Source organism: Rhagoletis zephyria, unplaced genomic scaffold, assembly GCF_001687245.7.
Source record: "Rhagoletis zephyria isolate East Lansing unplaced genomic scaffold, Rhagoletis_zephyria_1.1 Rzeph_scaffold_00077, whole genome shotgun sequence".
NCBI classification, from domain to species: Eukaryota; Metazoa; Arthropoda; class Insecta; order Diptera; family Tephritidae; genus Rhagoletis; species Rhagoletis zephyria.
In genome coordinates, this window is record NW_016157161.1 from 475,860 (window position 1) to 501,266 (window position 25,407).

The 25,407-nt window shown below is 34.5% G+C and overlaps 1 protein-coding gene across 18 annotated transcripts in view; it reads right to left on the minus strand.

The window, feature by feature from the left end:
* The window catches only part of Zasp52 (Z band alternatively spliced PDZ-motif protein 52), a 442,143-nt gene that overhangs the window by 361,503 nt on the left and 55,233 nt on the right, over positions 1-25,407 (minus strand). The window contains exon 1 of one of the 18 annotated variants that reach the window (XM_017628644.1): positions 10,215-10,453. The exons of the other annotated variants lie outside the window; for them this stretch is intronic. The gene's annotated coding sequence lies outside the window, so the exon portion shown is untranslated. Of the gene's footprint in view, positions 1-10,214; positions 10,454-25,407 lie in introns of those variants that run through there. 18 annotated transcript variants of the gene reach the window in all.

Consider the following 25,407-nt stretch of genomic DNA (forward strand, 5'->3'; position numbering starts at 1 on the left):
GGAAAAAATATAATTTTGAAATGTTAGTTATGAAAAGTTTTAAGTAAAAAAATTAAATAAATTAAATTAATGATTTGGCCAGTTGCCGTTTAGCAGGCGGCTGTGGATCAACATCACTGCTCTCTCTAATATCTTGGTCATCGTCATCATCATCAGAAAGGTCGATAATTTCGTCCAACAGATATTCTGGAATTTCATCTTTGTCTTCCCCTTCTTCCTCTTTTTCCTCGTCTTCCTCTTCTTCAAAGGTGTTTTTATACCACCAACAAATTTCAGCGAGTATTGCATCTGGAGATTTCTTTCCTCTGTACCTGAAACGAAAATAGTTTTCAATCGTTAACATGTTTAAATTGTGCACTCTGACAAAGATATTATAAAAATCTAGGAATTCAAAATATGCACACTCTATAGTTACCTTATTTCAAATGGAAGCGCAGTTTGGTGATAACGTTCGCCTTGCTCATCAGATTCAGTTGGCAACTGTTGAGCGAGTTGATCAAGATGCTGATGCAAGAGATGAATTTTGTACGACATATTAACCCCAATTTCATAGAAAGCTGCCAACATGTTTGCAACAGATTGCCTGTAGTTGTCTTTGCGTTCTTTACCCAAAAGTCCTTTAATGACTGCTTTCAATGCGAGCCATGCATTTAATTCTCGGTCTGTCAGAACTTGGTCAAAATCTTGACGACTCATTAGTTTCCGTATGTCGGGACCATTAACAACCCCTTCCTGAATTTTGGCGTTACTTAGTCTTGGGAAAATGTCTTTTAAGCGGTTGAATACTGCTGGTCTTTTTGCGATACATTTCAAAAAATTTTTAGCAATGCCAAGTTTAATGTGGAGCAACGGCAACAAAATTTTCATTTCAGGAACAAGACTTTCGTGTAGCCTATTGTCTTTAGGCCATTTCCGTCCAATGCGACTATTCCAGTTATGCTGTTTGTACTGGTTCCTTCCTTTAATACCTTATCCGTATCGTGAATCCCAATCGCACAAAAAACACGGATATTTTGGACGGCCAGATGCTGTTAAGCCGGTAATCAATGACTCTATTTTGAGGTCGCAGCAAATGCGCCACTGGTGTTCGTTATATTTGACTACTTAAAGAATGTGTTTCAAATTATCGAAATTTTCACTAGTGTCAGTGCTATACGCAATTGGAACAGAAGGCATTCTATTAGTCTTGTGCAAAAGCACAACTTTTAAGCTGATTAGTGAACTATCGATGAATAAACGCCAATCATCTTTTTTATAGGTTAACCCTATCGTCTCCATTAACTTTTCGATATCGTTGCAATAAGCGAAATTTTTTGCATCATTCACATTGAAGAACTTTTCTAACTCTTTTTGGCGTTTTAGATATGCTGTTACTTTGGTACCTTTCGCCAGTAAATTATTTCCTTTCCAAAATTAAGCCAGTTGTTCTGATTTTTTCTGAGTCAAACACAAAATTGCAACAATTGCATCCAATTGCTTTTATGTGACTAGGATTGGGAAGAAACTGAGAAGCATATTATAGATCAAACAGAAAGCAAAAAAGACTTAGTTTTGAGGAAAATATGTTCAAAAAGCATGAAAACAAAAAATTTCCAACATTTTGCTTCATAAGCACTACAAAAATTTTCTAAATCAATTTTTTTTTTTTCAATTGTTGCACAGGTCTCTAGCAATAATTTGGCTTTAACAGATTTAAAAAATGTCAATTAGTCGACGATTTATTGCCAAAAAACCATATAAACAATATGCTGAAAATCGGCATTTGACTGCAAAGTTCGAAGGTCGATTAAATATTTACAAGCCGCTGAATGCTATTGTGAATACGCAGTACGAAAAGTAAGTTTTCGCAACAAAAAGCTTTTAATTCAGAACTTTTGGAAAGATTCTAAGTTTGCAGTTTTATAGTCCATTAAATAAAAGTGCAAGTTTCTGCAATATCCCGATGATTTTTGATATTTTTTTTCTGATGGTGTCATACATTTTCATCAATTTAAAACATATTCGAACACAATTTATATGAAAAAATGCATAAAATCGAAAACTTGGAATTCCCATAAATATTCTGAATTCAAATTTTGTTGTTGCGAAAACCTGCTGAATTTATATAATTTTTGTACAAATTTGAAATGCCGATTTGTGAGCATACCTATAGTGTGTTTATTAAATTATGAATTAGACTATGTAAAATAAACCGAAAAATAATCAATGAAAAGAATAGGCGAAACTGGTCAAAATGTCTCACTGCCATTATTTCGCATATAGGTACTAGGGATGCCAACATATCAGGAAAATTTGGATACCGGGATTTCGGGATATTTTTTAGGTACNACCTTTCGCCAGTAAATTATTTCCTTTCCAAAATTAAGCCAGTTGTTCTGATTTTTTCTGAGTCAAACACAAAATTGCAACAATTGCATCCAATTGCTTTTATGTGACTAGGATTGGGAAGAAACTGAGAAGCATATTATAGATCAAACAGAAAGCAAAAAAGACTTAGTTTTGAGGAAAATATGTTCAAAAAGCATGAAAACAAAAAATTTCCAACATTTTGCTTCATAAGCACTACAAAAATTTTCTAAATCAATTTTTTTTTTTTCAATTGTTGCACAGGTCTCTAGCAATAATTTGGCTTTAACAGATTTAAAAAATGTCAATTAGTCGACGATTTATTGCCAAAAAACCATATAAACAATATGCTGAAAATCGGCATTTGACTGCAAAGTTCGAAGGTCGATTAAATATTTACAAGCCGCTGAATGCTATTGTGAATACGCAGTACGAAAAGTAAGTTTTCGCAACAAAAAGCTTTTAATTCAGAACTTTTGGAAAGATTCTAAGTTTGCAGTTTTATAGTCCATTAAATAAAAGTGCAAGTTTCTGCAATATCCCGATGATTTTTGATATTTTTTTTCTGATGGTGTCATACATTTTCATCAATTTAAAACATATTCGAACACAATTTATATGAAAAAATGCATAAAATCGAAAACTTGGAATTCCCATAAATATTCTGAATTCAAATTTTGTTGTTGCGAAAACCTGCTGAATTTATATAATTTTTGTACAAATTTGAAATGCCGATTTGTGAGCATACCTATAGTGTGTTTATTAAATTATGAATTAGACTATGTAAAATAAACCGAAAAATAATCAATGAAAAGAATAGGCGAAACTGGTCAAAATGTCTCACTGCCATTATTTCGCATATAGGTACTAGGGATGCCAACATATCAGGAAAATTTGGATACCGGGATTTCGGGATATTTTTTAGGTACTCCCGGGATTTATCCCGGGATTCAAATTGAGTCATAAATTTTATGAATATGAATAAAAATTCAATATCTGGAAGCTTTTAATCATACCATTAAATAAAACTATTTACAATTTACGATGAACTGATTGTAAAGCTCATATATCGCTAGCTTAGAGTGAAAAGTTGCTAACTTCACTTCTAATGAAAAATCATATTTGGATATAGGAAGCTAGATAAATTAAAATTGCATTGTTTCGAAAAGGGTAAAGGTCCTCGTTTTATGTTTTCTCGTTTATATTCAATGAAAGGAAAATTTGCTAAGGCCAAAAAAAGCTCCGAAAATTCGATAAGGCCAAAATAATACGACATATTTTAATAAATATCAAACCTTCTGATTCTTATGGAGTTTTGCTTTGCTTTAAACGCGCGAAATGTTTGATTCAAAGTCTTGCGAAGTAGTTAAAGAAAATGGCTATAGGAAAAAATAAAACAAGTACCTTTATAATTTTCGAAACGATGCGTATTCAATTTCTCTAGCCTCCTATATCAAAATATGAGTTTTCATAAAAATTGGACTTAGCAACTTTTCACTCTAAGCTAGCGATATTCCATATTTTCCTTAAAACTCTCTGTTTAGATTACATTAGCGACGCTATGAGTAAATTCATTGAAATCTTCTTCAAAAAAGGCTCAGACTGCAATTGCAGTCAAAACGGCATTTTACAAAATTNTTTATAGTCCATTAAATAAAAGTGCAAGTTTCTGCAATATCCCGATGATTTTTGATATTTTTTTTCTGATGGTGTCATACATTTTCATCAATTTAAAACATATTCGAACACAATTTATATGAAAAAATGCATAAAATCGAAAACTTGGAATTCCCATAAATATTCTGAATTCAAATTTTGTTGTTGCGAAAACCTGCTGAATTTATATAATTTTTGTACAAATTTGAAATGCCGATTTGTGAGCATACCTATAGTGTGTTTATTAAATTATGAATTAGACTATGTAAAATAAACCGAAAAATAATCAATGAAAAGAATAGGCGAAACTGGTCAAAATGTCTCACTGCCATTATTTCGCATATAGGTACTAGGGATGCCAACATATCAGGAAAATTTGGATACCGGGATTTCGGGATATTTTTTAGGTACTCCCGGGATTTATCCCGGGATTCAAATTGAGTCATAAATTTTATGAATATGAATAAAAATTCAATATCTGGAAGCTTTTAATCATACCATTAAATAAAACTATTTACAATTTACGATGAACTGATTGTAAAGCTCATATATCGCTAGCTTAGAGTGAAAAGTTGCTAACTTCACTTCTAATGAAAAATCATATTTGGATATAGGAAGCTAGATAAATTAAAATTGCATTGTTTCGAAAAGGGTAAAGGTCCTCGTTTTATGTTTTCTCGTTTATATTCAATGAAAGGAAAATTTGCTAAGGCCAAAAAAAGCTCCGAAAATTCGATAAGGCCAAAATAATACGACATATTTTAATAAATATCAAACCTTCTGATTCTTATGGAGTTTTGCTTTGCTTTAAACGCGCGAAATGTTTGATTCAAAGTCTTGCGAAGTAGTTAAAGAAAATGGCTATAGGAAAAAATAAAACAAGTACCTTTATAATTTTCGAAACGATGCGTATTCAATTTCTCTAGCCTCCTATATCAAAATATGAGTTTTCATAAAAATTGGACTTAGCAACTTTTCACTCTAAGCTAGCGATATTCCATATTTTCCTTAAAACTCTCTGTTTAGATTACATTAGCGACGCTATGAGTAAATTCATTGAAATCTTCTTCAAAAAAGGCTCAGACTGCAATTGCAGTCAAAACGGCATTTTACAAAATTATACTTCAAAATTCATAAACAAATTCTTACTATCAATTCGATATTTCAAAATTTTCGGGATCCCGGGATTAGTGCAAGCAAAAACGCCGGGATTCCGGGATCCCGGGATTGGCATCCCTTATAGGTACATACATACATATGTATGTGTGTAAAAATTTCAGAGTAGCTATATTTCGTAGTATTTCCCCTCTATATATATATATATGTCTAAGGAATCCTTTATAAAAGTGATTTACTGTAATAATTTAGTTAATTAATAATTATTATATTACTTCAGTATATTTTAAAAATATTATTCCTAAAAATATATTGTTCTTAAAATGCCTGAAAAGAGATTTAATTTTGTGGCACTTTCATCTTCTTTTCGGCACTATTTTCGAATACCATTAGGCACATTTTGAAATTTTGAAATTCCATCCCTGCTTCATACAAACTGTATGGGCATGAGTTTTTTTGTGAGCCAGACAACGCTGACGCTTTGGTTTAGTAGATAGTAAACACAAAAAAATATTCAGACGAACTGATAGCCTCCTCCTTTTTTTGAAGTCGGTTAGAAACAAAAGAAAAAAAATAGTCAAAACAAGTCCAAATGTCGCATACCTATTGTTTTGTACATATATGTATGTATCAACGTGCATATACGCAGCCAAGTCCAATCATTTGTACCATACAAATTTTCGACCAGGGATGCCTTTTGCATCTAAATATTATGCAATTGGATACATTTTTAGACCAATTTTTGCGAGATACTTATTTTTTCCGATCAGTATAAATGTGGATACTTTTTTAAATAGACCAAAATTGTANTAAAATTGCATTGTTTCGAAAAGGGTAAAGGTCCTCGTTTTATGTTTTCTCGTTTATATTCAATGAAAGGAAAATTTGCTAAGGCCAAAAAAAGCTCCGAAAATTCGATAAGGCCAAAATAATACGACATATTTTAATAAATATCAAACCTTCTGATTCTTATGGAGTTTTGCTTTGCTTTAAACGCGCGAAATGTTTGATTCAAAGTCTTGCGAAGTAGTTAAAGAAAATGGCTATAGGAAAAAATAAAACAAGTACCTTTATAATTTTCGAAACGATGCGTATTCAATTTCTCTAGCCTCCTATATCAAAATATGAGTTTTCATAAAAATTGGACTTAGCAACTTTTCACTCTAAGCTAGCGATATTCCATATTTTCCTTAAAACTCTCTGTTTAGATTACATTAGCGACGCTATGAGTAAATTCATTGAAATCTTCTTCAAAAAAGGCTCAGACTGCAATTGCAGTCAAAACGGCATTTTACAAAATTATACTTCAAAATTCATAAACAAATTCTTACTATCAATTCGATATTTCAAAATTTTCGGGATCCCGGGATTAGTGCAAGCAAAAACGCCGGGATTCCGGGATCCCGGGATTGGCATCCCTTATAGGTACATACATACATATGTATGTGTGTAAAAATTTCAGAGTAGCTATATTTCGTAGTATTTCCCCTCTATATATATATATATGTCTAAGGAATCCTTTATAAAAGTGATTTACTGTAATAATTTAGTTAATTAATAATTATTATATTACTTCAGTATATTTTAAAAATATTATTCCTAAAAATATATTGTTCTTAAAATGCCTGAAAAGAGATTTAATTTTGTGGCACTTTCATCTTCTTTTCGGCACTATTTTCGAATACCATTAGGCACATTTTGAAATTTTGAAATTCCATCCCTGCTTCATACAAACTGTATGGGCATGAGTTTTTTTGTGAGCCAGACAACGCTGACGCTTTGGTTTAGTAGATAGTAAACACAAAAAAATATTCAGACGAACTGATAGCCTCCTCCTTTTTTTGAAGTCGGTTAGAAACAAAAGAAAAAAAATAGTCAAAACAAGTCCAAATGTCGCATACCTATTGTTTTGTACATATATGTATGTATCAACGTGCATATACGCAGCCAAGTCCAATCATTTGTACCATACAAATTTTCGACCAGGGATGCCTTTTGCATCTAAATATTATGCAATTGGATACATTTTTAGACCAATTTTTGCGAGATACTTATTTTTTCCGATCAGTATAAATGTGGATACTTTTTTAAATAGACCAAAATTGTATAGTTTCTATTAAGTTTTTTCGTTCAAAAATCGATTTTAATTAAAGATGATAGAAAGCATCACGTTTCTAAATGTATTAAAAAGCACTACTTAAGTGTGAAATTAAAGCATTTTATTTTTTGTGAACGAAGCAATGAACATATCGCACTTTTACTAGTAGAGTGGTGTAACTCAAAATTTAAGTTTTTGGAGATTTTATTATGCAATTAATAAGCTTGATAAGTAGAATATGTTCAGTCCAACAGATAACCAAACTTCCCAAATATGGCGAAGATATGTGCCTTTCCATCCGTATTTTTGTATACCAACTGTATGAAATGATAAAACTTTGATTGCGTTTTCCCACAAAATTGAAATTTGAAATACTTCGTTATATTATTAAACGTGCGATATGAAGAGATCTCACCAAAATAGGTATAAGTGCAATTGATTTAATTAGTAAAAAGGATGCTTTAAACAAGATCTCACTATATACATAAAGTAAATAGATACTCTTTCAGTAGTAATCTGTTTCATATAACATATTTTCATTTGTTAATTTAAAAAGAAAGAAGATCTCAACGTAGGTAAAACACACTGTTTAAAAAACTAAATTTGATTTATTTAAGGAAATTTGTATGAATTTTACTGAAAAGACTTTAAATACACTCTAAAATTGTGTGTTTATTTGCGCATATTATTATTATTAGAAAATGTATTTTTAGTTTAAAAATGTTTGCAATTTTAAACATTTCATGTGTATATTAATTTATATATTTTAAAAGCCTCAAGTTCAAAATCAAATCCTGAATATCTTATACGTATATTTATACAGATTTTTGTTGAAAAATAGATACTTTTCAGTAGTAGTTTTACATGCACTTTTTAGAGTGTACAGGTACAAATGTACCATATTAATTACTATTCATTATACTTACTTTGCAAAATATTTATGCGCAAAAAATGTAATTTATAAATTTAAATTACAAATGTTTGATTTTATGAAAAATAAAAATATATATACATGTATTCCAAGTCCTTAGGATGGGTTAAATTATGTCTTTTTCTTGAAAATGTTTGATTTTCTTAAAAATTATGAGGTGGATAGATAAAAAAGGACATTGGATACATTTGGATACATTTTTGGCTAGGTCGTTGATACATTTTCTTGGGACGGCGCGGCAACACTGTTTACGACTGTATTTACATAAATATATAATAACAAATATATATGTATACATATGTATATACATACATATTTATGTATGCATGAGTATTCTAGCTGATTCACTATTTTCCTTATCAATTGCTGAAACGCTGGACGCCAGAATTCCTTATATGACTCATGGTTGGGATGTGTACATACGTACTAGGGATAGCCAATCCCGAAAATCTCGAAAACACCGGGACTTGCTTGCCTTAACCCCCTACAGCAGAAAAATTATACCTACGTCAACAGCAGCATACCCGGGTATGCACATACATTTTGTATGGGAAACGGCATTGTGTTGTTGGTACGAAAATGTTAGTATTTAACACATTTCTTTTAAACGGGATAAGTTTTTATTGTTATTTTCTGCAGAAATTCGTTTGTTTTAAATATGTGAAGAAATATGATATTTTACTGTACAAATAATGAGTTTCCAAGAACACACTCTATGATCATTGGTTTTGAATGTAAACAAAAAGGACTGTTTAGGTACAAAACTTATGATTCTTGAAAATGGGCTTTTGCAGGTAGACGCAAATAATTCTTGGGATGTTTCTTGTTACATTAGGTAGTACAAAACTTGAACCAACCTGAAGAACTTGTAGGCAAAAAAGAACTTAAGATCTACTATTTACTTGAATACGTGTAGTGCGAACTTGGAGACTGAAGGGATATAATGTTTTTATAACCAAGTGTTACGCAACGAAATAAAATTTATAAAAGTAAAAATGGCAAATGGTGAATGGCTCACTCCACTCCGCAAGGGTACATTCGCAAGAGGTTCGAAAATTTAGGAGAGGAAAATAGTGACGACGAGCCTTTCGTATCTGAATAGAATGTGGCCGATAACGAAGATGATGTAAGTCCAGTTGACTCCGATATAGAAGAAATCGAGCTATCGGAATACGACCCGGAAGATCTTGAAGAACTTGGCGATATACCGGAAAACTATACTGCCAAAGAAGGAACAATTTAAGCTGCTCCACCACCACAAACTGCCTGATTCCGCACCCACAACATACTCAGGTTTAAAAATATGGACCAGTACGTGCCGAAGAATAATAAATCAGTTGGTCTTTTCAAGAATGCATTAGACAACCGAAGTAAAAGGCCATAAGAAGTCACTATTGATATTAAATTAAACCATAGCAAATGTGGCGTTGGTAACATAGATAAATGCCTTGCAGAATATTCAACCAAACGACCTTTGGCATTTTCTTATAATATTCTGGATGTAGCTGTCTTTACTACGTACATAATTTACGTCGAGAATCGCCCACCCCTGAAGACGTCTGAAATCCGACTAAGATGTTCCTTTATCAATTTGTGAGCAACTGGCAGAACCTGAAATAGAAGTGAGAGCTACTAACAGTCGAAAAACCAGAATACACGCAACATCATTGAAACAATAAACGGCGGTCCTTTGAGGATAATGGATGTTGGTATTTAGGAGGCAAGGAAAAACATTACAGTGCGGGCAGAATAAAAACAAATGGTAATTTTCTACATCCGCCAAACAAGCAAACCTGCATATTGTGCAAAAGACCCGTGTGTGCAGAATATTCTACTAATATGCTGCAATGCAATATCTCGATGTAGTTAAAAAATCAGTAATTTCAATTTATTCATATTTTTTATTTTACAAGTACTGTCTTACTATAATATCATTATATTCGTGCATTATTTTAGGAATTCGATTCGGAATTATATTCTTATATTATTTTAAGAATCTTATTCGGAATAAAGTTTACTTTTCAATAGTATCAACATACATATTTTCATGCGATTTCAGATACATACCCACAGATACCCGGGTATGCAGCTGTTGACGTAAGGGGTAAAAGTCGAAAAATTACCAGATCTCTGGGCCAGATGATCCAATCCCACCCATGGTAATATGACGTAAAACACGTTTGTTGAGGATATCATGAAATCTGAAGTCAATCAGGATATCATGAAATTTGTTGTCATACGGTTATGGTTGCCAGACGTACTGATTTTATCAGTACAGTACTGATTTTTCAACTCTTGTACTGATTTTATTATTTTCTTCAATCAGTACGCTAATGTCCTGATTTTTCAAAATTTTTACTTATTTGTACTGATTTTTTTTTTATAAGCGGCCGCTATGTTGTCTGTATCTTATTTTTTGTTTATCGTCTTTTCTCGTTTCTCCATAATCCTCAGGCTCTCTAGAGTATATCTGGTTGCTTCTCTCTTTTGCCGGTCAATAATTTTCGCGGTTGCAAAATCAGCTGAGTGTCCAGTGAAAATACTTTTTGATTTTTTTAAGGTTTTTACGTATCGTTGGAACTTGCTTAAACTGCACTGTAAAAAGTAGGAAGCAAATAATTGAATTGTAGTTGAAATGTTTCAAACAATGTTTGATATGCCCAAGAAATTAATACAACAAGAATATCAATAGTTTTATGGGCATATCGCCGGTCGTTACGTACCAGTTGCGATAATATGATGAGCTTAAATTATTTAAAAAGAAGGCTGGCATTTTTTTGTCGAGTGATGTTACTTATCTCGAAAATATCTTTCAGTTTAATAACAGCAAATTTGAATATTCGAATGGCTTTTGCCTATAACTTAAGCTGCCTGTGGCCGCTGTGGTGTAGTGGTAAGCAGTGCGCGCTTTTACTCATCAGCACCTGGGTTCAAGCCCTGGTCAAAGCAACATCGCAAAAAATATAGAGGTTTTTTCTTAACAGCGGTCGTCCCTCGGCAGGCAATGGCAAACCTCCGAGTGTATTTCTGCCATGAAAAACAGCTTCTCATAAAAATACAATCGCCGTTCGGAGTTCGTTAAACTGTAGGTCCCTCCGCTTTGTGTGACAACATCAAGGCGCACACCACAAGTCGGAGGAGAAGCTCGGCCAAACGCTAACATATGTGTAGGCGCCAATCTATTATTATTATTAGATAAGGCGATTTTTTGGGAGGCGATAATCGCCTGCAAAAGTTCTTTCTGTCTACTTTGAGGCAAGTGATTTTTTAATCCCCATTTACATGAGCGAGTTTCCTTGAGCTATATTGAATCGCCTAAAAAATCGCCTCATGTAAATTCAGCTTTACAATTCTTTTTTCTCAATTTATTGACATTGTAAAAGAGTTTTGCATACAAGATATAGAGTTAGATACCTACTTTTTTTTAGTAAATTCGTATGGTCTGATTATGGCAACTTAACGTAACTTACAGCTCTATCTTAAAAATTCTGTTAAATGGGTGTTGCTTAGACTGCTTTTACACAGTTCAAGTATTGAATTCAATTCTGCTCGCATGTGGAAGAGAGGGGGTGAGAAGAAAAGGGACGAGTACACATGCGTCTGTACCGTCAAGTCGTTTCAACTTTCTTGCTTTGCTTTTGGCATTTTCGTTGCTTCCCATTTAAAGAACCAAAAACTTGAGTTCAACAGAATTGAAACGTGTAAAAGCAAATAGAAAACACAAAATACAATGAGCAAGAATTGCTTTCAAGTACTTGAATCGTGTAAATCGGGTGTTATAATTGAACAGCCGAAACTTAACGTAACTTAATGCCACGTCGAAATTTGTTTCATTTTGATTCTCTAAGGTCTACGTTCTGTTAAGTTAAGTTGCCATAATCAGGCTTTTAATCTTTCCATGAGGATATATAGAGGAAGTTCTTAAAAAGTAATACTTTTCCACAGTTTGAAAAAATATGTAAAACGAAGCAACTGATAGGATTTTAAGTATAAGGTTTGCTTCCTTGCGCAAAGAGAGAAACCGGCTTCTAATTAAAGTTTTTCAAACTGAACTCCAAATTAAAAGTAACTTTAACATTAAATGTATATAATTCTTTGACTATTTAACCACTGAAAATGGAAATGATCTCATTAATGCTATTCAAAAATGTCATAAATATAAAATAATTTATTGGCTCCTGTATACAATGATTTGTACACTAGGGTGGTCCAAAAATGCATGTAAAGTCGGAATTTTTATGCTCTCACCCCCTAGGATTGTTCCATATCGAAAAAAAGTATACCCTTTTGAAGTATACACTTTTGAAATCAAAAAATATTTAGAGATCGCTCAAAGCGTTCAAAGTTTTCCGTGAATTATTATGTGGGAAAAATAAATTTTGTCGTAGAAATGGTATAGAATTCTTGAAAGTGAATATTTTTCGATCGGAAAACTCTGGTTCTCTTCAGGAGACTTTAAATAACAATACCCAATTGTCTATTTAACCATTTTTTAATACTAACGATTATTTATTGGTTGCCCCATTGCATTTTTCGGTGTTTTTGGTGGACCTATAAATTATAGTTGCAATGAAAAAATGGTTAAATAAAAAATTGGGTATTATTACTGGGAATCTCCTGCAGATAAACAGACTTTTCTGATAGAAAAATATTGATTTTAAACTATTCTATACCATTTCTACAAAAAGTTATTTTTGCCCAAATAAAATTCATGGAAAACTATAGGCGATTTGAACGACCTCTAAATATTTTTTGATTTCAAAATATTAGGTATATTTTTATTAGGGTATATTTTTTTCGGTGTAGAACAAGCCTAGGGGGTGAGAGCATAAAAATTCCGACTTTACTTTTTCACATGCATTTTTGGACCACCCTAGTGTACACTAGGGGTTTGCGCCGACAGGCTTTGCGGCGGCGGCGTGGTCAACTTCAAAAATATTCGGCTTCGGCGGCGACGCCGGCTCGTCTGGAAACGCCGTCGCTACTGCTCATAAGGTAGATTTCAAAGAGCCAAGAGGCTACTAATTTTATCATTTCAACTTGTCAGCGTTAGGCATTCGCCATGCCAATTATTCTTTTATTATAATTCTATTTATTTCATTATTGAATTAGTTTTAAATATTGTTACTTCCTACTTGAATTGAAATTTAGAGTGTCTGGCGCTGTTTGATGGGCGAACAGAAGAAGGTCTGAGGTAGAGCTCTAGATACCCGGGTATCGAGCAATGCGAGTAGCTCAATACTCGCTCGAAACTCGTTCATTGCTCAACTGCTCAAATGTTTGTTCAAAATTTTCGAGTTTTTGAACAATTTCATAAACAAAAGAAAATTTGTAAATTGTATTTGTCAGCAGCTGCTTTCTAATTTATGTTAAATAAATTATATTATTAAATACCAATGTAACAATCTTTGCATTATATATCAATAATTTGAAAAATTTAAAAAGTTGCTACCAAAAATGTCAATATAAAAAAAAAAACATTGCTCAAAGTACTCGAAAAAACTCGAATTGCTCGAGCTCATGCTCGAATATTTTCGAGTAATGAGCATTGAAGAAGTGTGCGAGTACTCGCTGCTCATATACCCGGGCTGTTTGAAAATGTGCGAACAAAATCGAGAGCTCTAGTCTGAGGTATATACATACATACACACACGGATGTCTATGTTCTCTACAGATCCGTATGTACTATTTAAATTTAAAGAAATAAAAAACTTTTAAAATTTAGTTATTGGGGTAATTTGTGTCGCTCTCAATAAATTTTTGCAATAATCTTATCAACCGTTATGTTAAATTACGGAGTTCTTACGATTTTTTGCGGATTACATATTGAACAAGGTTCGTCTACTTTTTTCCCAAAAGTTTAACCCATCAACTCGAACCAGAACGGGCCTTTTTGGCCCACTGTTGAAAAAATGGCTTATAGATGGTTAATGTAATGAGAAATAATACTAATGTTTACCATAAAGAGGGAACTTTAACCCTGTGTAGAAAACATTGCGATGCGAGGGAGCAAAACCACCACTAAGGAATGCTAACGTAATTTTCACACAGCCACCTACTTGTATACGTATGTGGGACCCCAGAATAAAATAACTTACGATTATAAATATTAGCAAAAAATGTGTTTGTTTAAAATATTAAAAAAAAATACATAGAAAAATCAACTTGTCTTTGTTTTATCTCCAATAATTGAGGAGGTATATGCAAAGAGGCCGCTCTATTATAACTGCTTTCTGAGATATTGGCGTTAAAGTTTTTGGTGTGTTATAACTTTCTTATTGTTGTAGTAGGTGTATAAAGAAGTAGTATTGTTTTAGTATTGAAAAGAATTGTCTACTGCGGAAAGAAATCGTTAGATTACCAGTATTCGACCCTAATTTAACTGTAATAAACGCTTTCGTCGAAAAATATGTTACCTACATTTTTTCTGAGTTACGCTACTTTTAGAAAAATTAAGGAGATCACATTCTTGTCCAGTGGCCCAAATTATGCTAAAAAAAAAAATTTTTAAATGTAATTTTTATTTCGAAAAATTGTGTTTTATACAAGTAGTATTTAGTTCCTTCAAACGATGTATTCAATGTACATACATCATGAAAATTTTGTACAAAATTCCTTAGGCGCCGAACGCTGCCGCCGCCGCCACCGGCCCGATATTTTCGTAACTCGGAGGCGGCGCGTGTAGGAATGACAAAAAACGGCGGCGGCAGCGGCGTGGCTCGGCGGCGTATACCTCTAGTGTACACTCATGTTAAAATAAATAACATTTTAATTTTTTATAAACTATGTTTTCATTATATACCAAAATATTGTTAAAAATAAGTACACTGACTTTTAAAGTATCATCTGTTATTTACATTCATAATTTCGCTTTGAATAAAACTTTACTGAAAAGTACTGATTTTTTTAGCATGAAAAAGTCTAACGTACTGATTTCCCGCATAAAAAATCTGGCAACCCAACATAAGGTTAATCCCTGGATCACGAAACATTTAAATATCGAATTGATGGTAAGAACTTGTTTATGAATTTGAAGTATAATTTTTGTAAAATGCCGCTTCGAATACAATTAACAAAGAGCTAGAAACTTTACTTTTAGAATTGCAGCCCGAGCCTTTTTTTGGAGAAGATTTTAGTGAATGTACTCATAGCGTCGCTAATGTAAACGAACCAGAAGGTTTTAAGGAAAGTTACATAATTTTTTAAATGTATATATTGAAACTTTCTCAAACCAAAAAAAAAAAATTTAAAATTATCCGACGTGCTGGTAAAAGAAGTTCAAATATTTTGTAATGGAGGGGATAGGGGTTATTATCTTCAAATATCCTATGACTACCTTTTGACAGTTCAGCCAAAAAGTGTTGAGGTCGAAATATGTTTTTCGTCAGTAGGTTTTGTATATAACAACTTTATGTCAATATAAGAAGACTCCGCTTTAAATGCTCTTAAGAACACATTTTAAGTGCAATAATAACTACACCGCACAAAAACGGCGTGTGTGTTTTTAACCAGACCCACCTACCAACATGTTTTTCCACCCGCTGAATCCGATTCTGAGATCCGTTTGACTCGTACACTTGGAGTAAATTGCGAAAAAAGTGGCAAACAATTCGCCATTTCTTTATAGAGTTAAATAAACATGTTTAGAGAAATTGTTTCTTTTATATTTTTGGTTAATGTTTTTTTTTTTTATTAATTACTAGTCAATGCCCACTTTCTTCGCGGCGCCTAATAAGATCTTTTGTATTGGACAATACAAAAATAGCGTTTAAAAGCAAAGGTGGTCCTGTAAAGTAAATATTTTAGCTTAAATTGAAACGACTAAAGAGCAGTATCCTCCCCACACATAGGCCAAGAATAGTAGCTCTGATACCATATGAAATACTAATCCCTTGGGATGTCGTGAGTTTTACCAATGGTCTTATTTCCACCTGTGAGATCTCTGCCAGGCGAGCGTAATATTCTTCTATGATCTTGCAACCTCAGCATTGGTCCGATGTACCATGTAAGCCAATAAAAGCCCTTGTAAGGAAACTCAAGAGCACAGATGAGCGCTTTCAGTTATAGTAGGGCCAAGGATCTTCGCTGCCCCACAGGAGGAAAAGTTTCCCGTACATTGGCTAAATGAGTCATGCGATCTTTTGAATATCGTTCAAATTAAGCCATTACTATACGAACCGTTTTCCTTCTTGGACGGATGTGGTCGAATCTTTCCCTGTCAATTCGCCACTTTTACAATTCGTCCTAATATTTATGAACTGGTTTCCTTGAGTCTTACTCCTGTAATAACAGGAGGGCGTCAGGCAAAGGTGCGCTTACACAATGTTGCGGTATTTTAAGCATACTTAAACGCATCCTTGATTTAGCCATCTGAAAAGTAAATTCGTCTCAGATAAACATAAAGCCCAGGCAGACCAAACTCCGTGTGGGTTTCTGAATACCTCCCGTTGCGAATTTTAACGAAATCGATTAATAAATACGACTTTCATAAGTGACTACTCGAGCGCCACCTAGCAGGTCCATTTTTCGCGAACGCGGTAGCTTACATTTAAAATTTGAAAGAAATCGGTTCATAAATACGATTTTTATAAATAATACGAATCCGGCGCCATCTAGCGGATCTATTTTTCGCATACATATTTTTCATAATGGAGGTAGTACACATTTTGAGTTTGAGCGAAATCGGTTGTTAAATACGACTTTTGTAAAATACACGACCCTAGCGCCATTTAGCGAGTTTTCTAATAGCCTATAATAGGACCATGTATGCAAGGTATAATCTCTGAAAATTTTACCGAAATCTATCCAGTAGTTTTTGAGTTAAGTCAGAACAACGAAAACGGATATTATATTATATACATACATAAAAATATATATGTATGTATAGATATAGATTACTTTCAAAAGTACCTGGTATTTACATTGTTATTTGTGATGTATGCGTTTCTCATTCACATGTTTTTTAAATAAAATTTAGAAAATGTTTAAGCTTTGTCTGATTTAATAAACATGTGGGTTTTACAATCAGTTTATAGTAAATTTTAAATATTTTGATATTTTTATTTCATGGTATTTATGTTTAAATGCTATCAGATATTAAATTTTTACTCATATTCATAAAAGTTATAACTAAATGTTAGTCCCGATATACATCGCGATATCCCGGGATTAAAAAATATTCCGAATCCAGGGATCACAATTTTTTTGCCTATCGTGCTCGCAACGGTAGTTTCGAAGATTTTTGTACTGGATTTATGTTTATGCAACGTATGTATTTGGAAAATCCTAACGAATGAATTTTAAAGTTCGTGAAAGAAAATATTCACTTTGGGACCTGTGGGTAACTTTTACGTTAGTTCCAAGGGTATGCCCAGGATAAAATGTAGGAGGGGGCGGGGGGTAAAGTAAGTATACTTGTTTCTTAAAAAATTCTATTTTATATTAAATCATTTTTGCGCTAAAAACAAACTCATCGAATTTTCAGCAAACTTTTCGATTATTTTCTCCTGAATCATCTCGCGGTTTTCGGTAACGAGTTTTCCATGGACGCGCATGAGGCATCGTCCAGAAAGCCGTTATCTCCTGTTGTGATTCTCTGCCAGGTTCTTACTATAAGGGCCAGTTTTTCAGTGCCAGTTTAAACTTAGTTTAAGTAAACTGAGATTAAATTGAACAGCTGGCTGACATTTGATTGGCTGATCTTAGTTTAAACCAGCCAGATCGGGCGTTTAAACTGAGTTTAAACCACGGCCGTGCACTGAAAAACTGGCCCTAATAAGTCTATTAAATGATCGCTTGTGCATGGGAAAGCACTCAAAAAGGGTCACCTCCGGGCTAGAACGAATGTGGTTAGTTTTGAGCTGGTTCTAAGAAGTATAGTAAGAGCCTTAAAATACTGTAATTAAATAAGCACGCATACAACTTTGTAAATAAAAAATACTTAATTTTATGATTAATTAGCTATTTGTTTTGCAATAATTTACTTTTTGAGGCAAACTGTGCTTTAAAATTAGGAACCTAAAGTCTCAGTTATTCCTTCATTTTCTAAAACCGTCATTCTTAAAAATGTTTTATATTTGTTACGTATAATCTGTGCACGGACTTCGAAAAAATTAATATTGGTAGATTTTACATGCAATAAATGGTAGAAGTTGGTAGATTTAAAAAAACAAACAATATCAGATAGATGTTATTCAAATAGGATAAAACATGGCGAATTCATAAAATATGGTGGTACCAGAGCAGCTGGATTTTCGCCTCGGTGGTTCTTAATGTCAAAATAATGTACTTTTTGTAATTCCTACTGGCATTGTGAGTACATTTTTTTAGTGCAATTTTTGTTTTTGTACTCCTGCTATCACCTAATATGAATTCGCCTTGGGATAAATTGTATTTTTATATAAAATAACAAAAATGTATTTCACGTGAATAACATATTCAACAAAAAATCTATACCTACATAAAACTGGGTCCGAATCACGGCAGCCTTTATAAAATGAAACTTGATTCGAAACGAATGAAATAAGATGATAGCCGTTTTTTCTCCTATTCAATTTGAATTGAAAAAACGAACTAACTACCGAATGCTCAAAAAGAAATTTCGTATAAAACTGGATTCGATGCCCTAATTCGGACCTTGTATTAATTTAATAGGAGGGAGGATCAAACAATTATTCTCCGTCAAAGTTCACTTTTCATTTTTATTTAGGGTGTATTCGATGACAAAATATGTATGTTCATTTGAACCTCTTTGCTTTCTTTCCACAAGATATTGGTAGATTTTTAGCCTTTGTTGGTAAAAATGGTAGAAAATATAATTTAGCTAAAAAGTTGGCAGATCTACCAATAAAGTGGTAAAGTCCGTACACTGCGTATAATGGGTATTTCTACGATACTTATAATTAAAAATCTAAACTAAGTCGTGTGAAAAATGAGAAAAGCGGTAATATATTTAATGCTTATTTGTGATAATTCAGCGTTAAATAGTATTAAATGCATTTTAATAGAATTGCGAATTGTAACAATTAGAATTCAATTTATTCTAGAAAATTTGTAGGTTTACATCACAGCACACATGTAAGCGTACATGTGTACATAATTGGAATGATAATTCGTGAAAGTATTTTTGAAAACGGTTATGAACTAAAAATAATGCTTATACACAGAAATATGAATGGACTTAAAACAATTCAGGTATAGAACTTCAAAAACTTATTCAATATATGGATATGTATATGTATGTATGTGTTGAAACGGTTTTAATGATGATGATGAATGGTTGATTGGTGAGTTATAATAGGGCTTTCGCACGAGGCGATATTTCAGGCAACTTTGCGTTCAACTCATGCAGGGTTGCACGAAAAAAAATTGAATGGCTAAATATATAAAAATACTCGCCATAAAAAGGCGTTTGCATTGTTCAACTTTGCATTCTGCTTTTGGTTGAACGGCCTTTCAACTAATCGCTTTCAACAAAGTCGGTCGCCAGCCAACATTTAGCAATTCAACTTTTTTTTCGTGCAACCCTGCGTGAGTTGAACGCAAAAGTTGAACGCAAAATCGTCTCGTGCGAACACCTTTTAAAACAGTGGTCGGCGCTTCATACCCAGTGTTACCAGTAACTGGGTTCATAAAATCCCGTCTAAATACAAACTAAATCCCGTACTAAAGTTATAACAGAAATCCCGCGCTGTAAGTATCTATTATACATAAAATGACTTCGGATGAAAAACACAAGTATGCATATAGATATGCAATATACATACGATTTATATACATTAGGGCGGGGCATTTTTTTTACTGTGCGCGTATTTCATAATAGGATTCTACTTAGCAGTTTGCCGTATTGCGAAAACAGGTTTAGAAGAAAATGTGGAAATTTTTACTGTTGTGCCCTCTGGTGGGAGTTTTAAGAAAAAGGGAAGTGTAGAAATGGATCCCTCATACCAAAAAAACCCTACAGCATGTTTTTGTACACAATTTAAGCAATTCTTTGCGACACTACACTGAAAATAAAACTTCGTAAAAGTGCTACGAAAAACTTTCGTAGTCTTGGTTTAGATATGTACAATGTACGAAACTTTCGTTCATAATACAAACACATTTTTCACAACGAAACAAGATTTTACGAAGGATTCGTAAATATAACGAACGGACGAAATCTTAAGATTATTTTACGAAACGCATTCGTAAATTACTGAACAAATCTCTGTACGGTTAATTTTGTTTATTGTACGAAGGCATTCGTAATATTTACGTATGGTTTTAAAATTTACGAAATCTACAATTCTGTATTCGTACAATTTACATAGAACAAATGCAGAAACATGTTTTTTAAATTCATACAGCATACGAATATTTTTGTACAATATACTAAATTACCGGCAACTTAATATTTCATGATATTTTTATGTACCGCGTGTCATTGCGAAATTACTAGTTGGCTGCTGTGAGACGCATAATATAATTTTAAACGTTTTAAAAAGGGATTTACTAGATAAAAATAGAATACAAAATTAAATATTAAAGCTGTGGCTATATTATTTTAAGCACATAATGTTTTTATCATCGATGGGACTTCATAAATAGGCATCATTATCTATCAACGGCAAGCCCAAGCCAGGAGCAGACGCACTACTTAATGAAATTTTAAGTAAGTAGTGTATGATTTTTCACTGAAAATTGCCTTTCAGACGCCTTATACTTTTCCTTTAATTTATAGTCGTCAAGGAAACAAACATCGAAGAAGCTGCGAATCTTCCAAGTACCTCTACATTAAAATGTTATAATGTTTTATAACTTTCTTTCTTAATTTAACACTTTGCATCAATATACTTTATTGAATGAAGGCTAAGCAATAAAAAAATATGTAGTATAGAACCTATTCGCATGCATATTAATAAAAGACTTAAGTTTTATTATAGGTAAAATAACCTTTTTTATTAATTTTAAACTGCAGAGTAGTTGAAAATTTAGGTAAAACTTATTATTTACGACAGTTATACTTGTAATATCTGCACTTCTTTCCTAGAATGTATTATTGCTTTTATTCTTTACACTATAAAAAACATAGCTCAAATTATAAAACAACACTTTCATTATATTTTAATCATTAATGTTAAGCGTTTTTGCAAAACATTTTGTTAGAGAAAAATGCTTAAAATTAAGGATAAAAAAGTGTTATGTTATATTTCGTACTATGTTTTTACAGTGTGGCGAATAAAAGCAATCGTAAATTCTACGAAACCACCGCAGATTGTATGAAAATAATTTCGTTAAATATACGAATTATTTTTGTGCATTTCGTAAAAAAAAATTAAAAAATAGTACGAAATTCTTTAGTAAATAATACGAAATTCGTTCGTAAACAGTACGAATACGTTCGTAAAGATCTGATGTCTCATATTTTTGTAGTATGTATGGTTTTGTACAATCAACGAAAACATTCGTGGCTCAAAATGACGAAAATTTTCGTAAGATGTACGCAAGTTTTCGTTATATTTACGCAGATTTTATTTTCAGTGTGCAGCAAAGTACTAAGAAAGCTATTTTCGCAATTTGGAAAATTCCAGATTGATTTTAGAGCCATGGTTTCTTCGACAAAGTTGCTTAGAATTACACGTAGATATGTGCAATACGCGCATAGTCGAAAAAATCTCCCTTACAAATTGACTCACCTTAATATACCTACGTATTTTATTTTCTCAATCTAAAAATTTCTAAAGACAAAAATAATTTACACAAACAACGTTTTCATTCGTTTTCGCGTTTAAATTGATCACTTGGCTGACATTTCATCGGCTAATCTTAGTTTAAACCAGCCAGCTCTGGCGTTTAAACTATGCTTAAACCACAGCCGTGCACTGAAAACTGCTCGCACAATTAGGTTGTTTGTTAAGTAAATTAGATTTGACTACAAATATTTAATGCTTTTTCGCTTTATTTATTTCTCTTTTTCGTTTTGATGTCAGTAACCATTGAACATATTTACTGCCTTTTTGTTAACGACTACCTCTCAAACGCTTGCCTATCGCAAATTTTACTGTTTGCATTATCTAAGAATATAATCACTCAAAATACTTTTCGCAATCTAGAAACTCTAAACATTTGAAAAAAGCATCAATGGTTGGAAGTTTTTCTAATGTTTTCAAAATATACATCTTCTAGAGTTCCCCACACGTTTTTCTAACTTCTTTCACTTCATTTTTCCCAAATTACTTTCTGTATAACTCATAACCTTGCTATTACAATTCATTGAAAGTGAATGAAGTTCCGCTGATAGGGTTCATATAAACGGCGTTAATTTACCACAGAGAGCAACGTTTTCTTATTTATCAATTACTAAATTTTCCTGATTGGTATGGTATGCAAAAAATTCCGTTTTTCGACAGAAAATCCCATTTGCCCTTTTTAGTCATAAAGTCCCGAAAAAAGGGCGAAATCCCGCAAACTGGCAACACTGTTCATACCACAATTGTGGACGATCACTTCACAGTGTGAAGTTCACACGTATTCTTACGCTCTATCGTTTAGTCGTTAGCGAGTAGAGTTCGAAATTTCAGACTTTGGTATCGATACTGAGTACTCATTCTGGCATCGAGCTCATGGTAGCGATACTTTAAAAGTATCAGGGAAAAAGTATCGATACTACTCAGTATCAGATTCATTGAATTACGTTGTTTGAGATACTAAAATTATTTTATTCTCCAATCGTATATCTACTTATTTCCTGAAATTAAAACAATAGAAATTTAAACTATTTGATTTTTATTTCATTGCAGAACTTACTTTCACGTTAGAAGTAATTTTAACGTTAAATTTACATACATACATACATACATATGTATATATATATATATATATATATATACTTTCACGAATTTCAAATTTTATTAAGAATTTTTGTAAACTTTTTGGGTATGCATTTTTGTAGCCTATTCAATTTTAGTATAATAATGTGCAATTGTGGGTTGCAAGTAGAGTGCAATGGAGTATAGTCATTGCGCTGGGTATGCAGTTACAGTTGCATGGCTATACTCAATCCCGACTCTTGCGTCCTCGTTCGCGCACTCTGGGCAACGTGAGCAACCCATGTGCGAGATGCGGTAACCAATCCGAGTGGAGCCTTGGGTCACGGCAGAAAGAGAGGGAGCTTCGGTGGGGCCACTCTGACTTATTCGGTTTAAGGGCTCACTGAAGTCTGCAGCGTCTGTTCACCAGTAGGTGCGGCTGCAAGCGGGTGTCTGCTTGGAGCAAGCGGCTCGCTATATAAACGTGTATTTGGTTGCGAAACCACCCCCGTCCCAGCAATGGGTTGTGCGCTGGGCTTGGGACCCGCCACGTAAAAACCACTTCCAGTGAAGAAGCAAGGCAAAGCCTCGGATGAGACCCCCCCTTATGATGACGACCACGGCAAACGTTTAAAGGACTACGATTTGAGGGCATGCACCTGGAATGTCCGGACCCTTAATGGGGAAGGTGCCTCTGCCCGGCTGGTTGATGTCCTCGTAAGGACAAAAGCTGACATCACCGCCATCCAAGAAATGCGTTGGACGGGGCAAGGCAAACAATGTCTGGGGCCTTGCGACGTCTACTACAGCTGCCATGTAAAGGAGCGCAAATTCGGAGTTGGATTTGTGGTGGGAGAGAGACTCCGTCGCCGAGTACTGTCGTTCACCCCGGTGGACGAGCGTCTAGCCACAATCCGCATCAAAGCGAGATTCTTCAACATCTCGCTCATCTGCGCCCATGCCCCGACGGAAGAGAAGGATGAGGCATCCAAGGATCTCTTCTATGAGCGCTTGGAGCGCACGTACGAGCGCTGCCCCCGTCATGATATCAAAATCGTGCTTGGCGACTTCAATGCCAGGGTGGGCAAAGAAGGGATCTTTGGAACCACCGTCGGAAAATTCAGCCTCCACGACGAAACGTCCGACAACGGATTGAGGCTGATCGACTTCGCCGGGGCCCGAAACATGGTAGTATGCAGTACTAGGTTCAAGCATAAAAAGATCCATCAAGCTACCTGGCTGTCTCCGGATCGAAAAACGAGAAACCAAATCGATCATGTTGTGATAGACGGAAGGCACGCTTCCAGTGTTTTAGACGTACGCACACTCCGAGGCCCAAACATCGACTCGGACCACTATCTTGTTGCAGCCAAGATACGCACCCGCCTATGTGCAGCAAAAAATGTGCGCCCAAATATGCAAGGAAAGCTTAACGTCGAAAAGCTGCAATCACAACAGACAGCCAGCGCTTTCGCTACTCGACTCTCACACCTGCTCTCAGAGAGCACTCTTCAACAAACCGACATATGCGAGCAGTGGAACCACATTTCCCGCTCATTAAGTACCGCCGCCGAAGAAGTAGTCGGATTTCAGCGAGCCCGAAAGAACAACTGGTACGATGAGGAGTGTCAGGAAGCTGCAGAGAAAAAAGATGCCGCCTACAGGGCCACGCTGCGATCGGGCGCAACGCGCGCTATGTGGGACCGCTATAGGGATCTGAAGAGGGAAGCGAGACGTATTTGCCGCAACAAGAAGAGAGAGGCAGAAATACGTGAGTGCGAAGAGCTTGAAATGCTGGCCGACAGGAGGAATGCCCGAAAATTTTACCAGAGAGTTAGGCGACTTACGGAAGGTTTAAAGACCGGGGCGCACTCCTGTAAGAACAATAATGGCGACCTAGTAACTGATGTCCAGAGCGTACTTAAATTATGGAGGGAACACTTTTCCGCCCTACTAAATGGCAGCAGCACAGAAAGTTGTGGAGAAGAAGAACCCGAGCCCGCAGTCGATGATGACGGAGTCGACGTTCCACCGCCTGACTATGACGAGGTACGTATAGCAATAACGCGGCTGAAAAACAACAAAGCCGCTGGAGCTGACAGCCTGCCAGCTGAGCTATTCAAGTACGGCGGCGAGGAGTTGATAAGGTGCATGCATCAACTCTTGTGCAGAATATGGTCAGATGAACGCATGCCCGACGACTGGAATTTAAGTGTGCTCTGCCCAATCCACAAGAAAGGTGACCCCGCCATTCGCGCCAACTACCGCGGGATCAGCCTTCTAAGCATAGGTTACAAGGTCTTATCGAGCGTATTGTGTGAAAGACTGAAGCCCACCGTCAATGAACTGATTGGGCCTTATCAGTGTGGCTTTAGACCTGGCAAATCCACCATAGACCAGGTATTCACAATACGCCAAATCTTGGAAAAGACCCGCGAGAAAAGGATCGACACTCACCACCTATTTGTCGA